Here is a 6195-nt window from a genome sequence, read left to right as displayed (position 1 = left end):
GAAACGGTCCAGGACGTTCTCGCGCAATCGGCGATAATCAGTGGGGGAGCCGGTCGGAGGTAAGTATCAGATATAGCGATATCGCTAGCAATATCGCTGCTACGTCACAAAAACCAGTGACGTTATAGCGATATTGCTAGCGATATCGCTTAGTGTGACAGGCCCTTAAGTGATCCTTTCCCCATTGCAGTACCTCCCAGAAGTGAAATGTTAATTTGGTGTCGGGCAGCAATAGGCCTAAGGGGTCAAGATTACCAAGCCCTGGTAGAACCCATGAACTCTGATAGTAGGCCCACTATCCTGACAGCCAGAGGGGTAGTTGATGTCCGCAAGGGGAGAGTACCAATACGCATCTTAAATTGTGGGAAGAGAGAGGTCCAGTTACTCCGGTATGCCACCCTTACTAAATTGTTCACCGTCAGTAACAATGCAATCGAGACACTAGAACCCTTGCTTCCATCTGACAAGGTGGAAGAGAATGGCTCTGAAGGGCAACAGGAGGATTGGTGTCAGCAGCTACACGTAGGCACTGACTCCACCCCTTCGCACCAAAAACATGGGGCTTACCGGGTGGCTCAAGAATTTGAACGGGTCTTCAGCAAAAATCCTCTAGATTTTGGGCAGGCATAAGGGGTTCAACATCATATCCCACCGGAGATCATCCACCCATTAAAGAGAGACACCGGCTTGTACCCCCAGCACACTACCAATGTGCCAAGAGTATGTTATGAGAGATGAAGGAGGCTGGGGTAATCAGAGATAGTTGTAGCCCCTGGGCAGCTCCATTAGTCCTCGTTAAGAAGAAAGACGGTACTATGAGAATGTGTGCAGACTACAGGCGGATTAACAGCATTACACATAAAGACGCGTACCCATTGCCTAAAATTGAGGAATCACTAGCCGCACTGAGAACTGCTAATTATTTCTCTACCTTAAATCTCACCAGTTGGTATTGGCAGGTTCCTGTGGCAGAGGCAGACAAAGAGAAGACAGTGTTTACAACACCAATGGGCCTCTGCGAGTTTAAATACATGCTGTTCGGGCTCAGCAATGCACCAGGAACATTTCAGCGGTTAATGGAATGCTGCCTTGGACATAAAAACTTTGAAACCGTTCTGCTGTACCTGGATGACATCATCGTCTTCTCTAAAACCTACGAAGACCATTTGAAGCACCTAGCCGAGTTATTCGAAGCTCTGTCAAACTTTGGCCTGAAAATAAAACAGTCCAAATGTCACCTTTTGAAACCTAGTACCTAGGCCATGTGGTGAACACGGAAGGTGTGGCACCCGATCCTGACAAAGTCACCGTTATCCGGGACTGGAAAAGACCCAGCACTATTCATGAAGTGAGGCAATTTCTTGGGTTAGTAGGCTACTACCGAAGATTTATCAAGAACTTCACCAAGATAGCAGCACCGCTGCAAGATCTTCTAGTGGGCCAATCCAAGAAGGCCAAGAACAAAAATCTTCCGTTCGAGTGGAACAAAAGGATAGAAGAGTCCTTCACCAAGTTGAAATTGGCCCTCACAGGAGATGAGGTCCTGGCCTACCCTGACTATGACCAACCATTTGTACTTTACACTGTTGCCAGCAATGTGGGATTGGGAGCAGTGCTTTCACAAGTGCAGAAAGGCAGAGAGAGAGTGATTGCCTACGCCAGCAGGAAGCTTCGTCCCACTGAGAGGAATCCCGACAACTACAGTTCTTTTAAGCTGGATTTCCTCGCCATAGTCTGGGCGGTAACAGAGCGCTTCAAGCACTACTTGGCTTCCGCAAAGTTCACCATCTACACGGACAATAATCCGCTAACCCACCTTGAAACGGCAAAACTCGGGGCACTTGAGCAGCGATGGATGGCCCGGCTGTCCAACTATGAGTTAACCATCAAGTACCGAGCAGGACATAAGAACGCTAATGTGGATGCGTTGTCCAGGATGCCCAATTCACCAGACGGGGGAGAAGATACAAAACAACTTGAAGAAATCGAGTTACCAGCCTTCCACCGTCCAATTGCAGCCCAGCGCTCTCAAGGAGTGAGGAATAAGGACTTTGTCATACGAGAGGTAACATTGAATCCATTACCCCATCATGAGTGGGCAGAGACACAAGACAGTGACCCAGCTGTTCGCCTCGTAAAGGAGTGCCTAGCAGAAGCTGATGCACACCCTGGTCCAGATGATCCACAGGAAGCACAGCAACTATGGAAGGAGAGAGGCAAGCTGTTCATCTACGAGGGTAAACTGTGTCGGAGGAACATCAACTCGTGCACACACAAACTGGTCTGGCAGGTGGTAGTCCCGAAGAGGGATGCACCAATGGTCTTAGAGGCGTACCACAATGGAGCAGGACACTTCGGTTGGAAGAAGTTGGAAATTCTACTTCGTGAAAGATTCTACTGGGTTGGCATGAGGAGTTCCATTGAGAAGTGGTGCCGAGAATGTGGTCCATGCAACCTGCGCAGAGAAGACCGAAACAGCCAGCAAGCCCCATTACAGCCGATCATCACAAAACAGCCGCTTGAACTGGTAGCCTTGGATTACGTGAAGTTAACTCCGAGTAGGAATGGCTACACCTATGCTTTGCCCATCGTTGACCATTACTCAAGGTGTTTGGTAGTCATGCCTGTTAAAGACCAAACAGCGAAGACAGCAGCTAAGGCATTTCAGCAACACTTTTGTCAACCACACAGATACCCTGAACAAGTGCTCACCGTCCAAGGTCCAGCCTCTGAGGCAGAAGTGTTCCAGGAGTTCTTTAACATGTTTGGTTGCAAGAAAATCGGAACGACGCCGTACCATCCACAGACAAATGGCATGTGTGAGAAGATGAATCAAGTGGTCATTGACTTATTGAAGACCTTACCTCTGGAAGAACGAAACCAGTGGCCAGAGAAGTTGCCAGATCTGGTAGATCTATATAATCATATACCGGTAAACTCTACAAATTGCACTCCGGCCTACTTGATGAGAGCGAGACCTGGCAAGTTACCCATTGATTTGGACATGGGAGTCTTAACACCTGAGACAACATCATCAAATGCAGACTGGGATACAGAGCGGCAGCAACAATACTGCAAAGTACAAGAAAGTGTGGAGAAAAGTTTGCACCAAGCAAGACAGAGGCAGGAAAGAAATTACAATCAACACACCCCTGCAGTTCCCTTGACACCAGGAGAACAAGTACTCAAAAGAAAGAGACGTGTTCACAAACTAGATGACCAGTGGGAGGCAGAGCCATACACCGTTATACCTTCAGACTTTAATAACACCAAGGTATGCCTCATCAGCAAAGATGGAGGAGAAACCTTAGAAGCAGTCTCAAGAGATCATCTAAAGGTGTGCCCTGATCAGTTGAAGGACAAGAAAGAAGTCCAAGCCACTCCACAGCCCATAGTAGAGATGGAAGAAAAGATCCAAACTATCCTTGGAGAATTTCCTCGGACGTGGACACAAGTAAATCAGGCAATAGTAGTACCAGTTCTAACCTTTCATCAGCCTACTGCACCAGATGAAGAAGAGACTCTAAATGAAATGGCTCCAGTAACAGATACCACATCTGCAGAGGAATGCGAAAATCTGTCCCCTGCTAACAGCGAATCTGACAATCTCATGGTGAGTCTAGAGGTACTGTCACACTTAGCGATGCACCAGCGATCCCGACCAGCGATATGACACGGTCAGGATCGCTGGTGCATCACTAAGTGGTCGCTAGTGAGCTGCCACACAGGCAGATCTCACCAGCGACATAGCAGTGATCGGGGGTCGCTACTTACCTGTCAGATGAGGTGATCCTGACGTCCTCCCGCCCGCGTCCACGCGTCGCTCGTCTCCACAGCAGGAAGTCCAGCAGGAAGCTGATGACGAGAAACGGCTCAGGACGTTCTCGCGCGATCAGCGATAACCAGCGGGGGAGCGGTCGGAGGTAAGTATCAGACATAGCGATATCGCTAGCAATATCGCTATAACGTCACAAAAACCAGTGACGTTATAGCGATATTGCTAGCGATATCGCTTAGTGTGACAGGCCCTTTAAAGTAGAGAGAAGGCAGTCTAGAATACATATCTTACACAAGTCTACTTATAGCGTAGTGACTAATGCACCAACAGTAGACATCAGAGAACAGGTCAGGTCATCAGAAATACCTATACTGCGTAGATCCACTCGTAGTACTAGAGGTCAGATCCCTGCCCGTTACAGAGATTACGTAATGTAAATAAAGTAATAAGAATGTATAGTAGTAACCGTTAAGCATGAGAGCTTACAGAGACTTACTGTATGAACCTTTTTAAAGTATTCGCAATAACCAGTTAAAGGACAATTGGGCCACAGGACTATGTGTAGGCAGAACTGTATTTGTAAATAGTTACTTCAAAAAGGCCTTTGAAATAAGCCGATGGCGTGGCCGAAAAACAGGCCCATCTACAGAGTGCCCTGTAGCCACACCCAGAGATGACACACAAAGTGGGCTAAGGCGGTTCCCACCAACCAAACTCCAGGTACAAGCACAAAGGCAATTCCTGGACAGTAGCGTAAGGACTGGTCGCTGCAGTAACTGTGCTATTGTTTTCTTTTTCTTGTCTGGTTTTTGATAATTTTTACATTTTTAAGACTTTGTAAATTTTCATTAATTGCTGTTGTTAACAATTATTGTTATATTTTCCTCAGTCCAGGAGTACTGAACTTAACTGGGGTGAATGTGACACCCCAGAGTCCTGTTGTCACAGTGACATTACCTCCCTCTAATGGGTAAAGTCATGCTTGGAGGCAGAAAAGCGACCCCCATGCCAGGCAGCATAGATTTAATCACAATTTCTTGCTGCAGGTCAGAAAAGGGAGATGCCTTATAAATTCTGGCCAGCAGAGGGGGTTGGTGAGTCAGCAGGAAGTCAGCTGAGGGAGTTGTCAAACGAAACAGCTGTGAGCTGTGAGGAAAAAGGACAGTTAAACGTGAGGACGTGAGGTAAAGAGATCTTTCTGGAAGATCCTGTCAGATGAAGACAGGGAGTTGATCTGAGACGAGCTCGATAGGCAGAGCTGATCTGTGAAGAGGGAAAGGAGAAGAGCAGAGACTGAGAGACTCTAGGGAAGCTAAAATACTGCATATAGCAGACCCCTGAGTGAAGCGCTATTAAAGAGAAAAGGGACATCAGAGTCCTTGGCTGACAGGAGCTGTACGCCCTGATAGCCGAATCTGAAAGTACAGGGGATTGTAAATTCCTGTGCACATTGAACACCTGAGGGCACGTCAGTGGATAAGGAGCCCGGGGCCGGCGGTGAAAAAGACGGTACCCGTGGAATAGGCTCACGCTGACAGCCATACAGGTTACTGAAACCATCACGAATAGAGGGTCGCAGCACAGTTATATACAGTGGAGACCCACACACAAAGCGCAGAAAGGGAGGTCCTAAATCCCCACCTGGCAAGGTGGATCCCCTGAATGCCTCCAGGCGAGCCGGACTCATTCCATCACCTGTATGTGGTACTCTGGACTGCAACCTATTACCAGTAAAAGGTAAAGAAACTGCACCTCTCTGTGTCTTTCTCTCATTTCTCTGCACCCCAACGTTCACAGCCATTTTTACTATTTATTTAACATCTTTGCACTGGGACTACAGCCCTACCTGTGGAGAGCTACAACATCATAGCTGCGGCCAACATCCATCCCAGAGAAGCAACATCGCAGCGCTGGTCACCTCTGACTAGAATACCACAGGTGGCGTCACGTATTTCACCATCTAATAACTTTATTTTCATTTTTTTACCACATAAATACATAACTTTCCCCTATTTTATTACTGGACACCTCTGGGCCACAGACCGGGTCGCCGCCGCCGTGACACCGTCCCCCATTGAAGTCGAAGGGCCAGGTACTGAGGCCCCGCGGGGTGCTCCAGAAAGGTAGGATGATCTGGAGTCTGCCATTTCAGGGGAGTCTCATCTGAAGTTTACATTATCAAGGGGGTACTGTTCTCATATGAGGTCTGTAATTTTTAAGAATTCCTGTATATACATTTAGGATGGGTCTAGAGTCTTCAATTTTTAGCAAGTTCCGATCTGAGGTCTGTCATGTTAAGGGGTATAATCTGGACTTTGACCTTTTTAGGTGGGGTCTTCATATGAAAGATTCAAGAGGAGACTTGTCTGGGCTCTGTAATTTTTTAGATTTCTGATAAGGGGTCTGTAATTTTTTTA

The sequence above is a fragment of the Dendrobates tinctorius genome, unplaced genomic scaffold (genome assembly GCF_039654945.1).
Source record: "Dendrobates tinctorius isolate UK_male_01 unplaced genomic scaffold, ASM3965494v1 ptg000143l, whole genome shotgun sequence".
In the NCBI taxonomy this organism is placed as follows: domain Eukaryota; kingdom Metazoa; phylum Chordata; class Amphibia; order Anura; family Dendrobatidae; genus Dendrobates; species Dendrobates tinctorius.
This window is presented reverse-complemented; position numbering follows the sequence as displayed.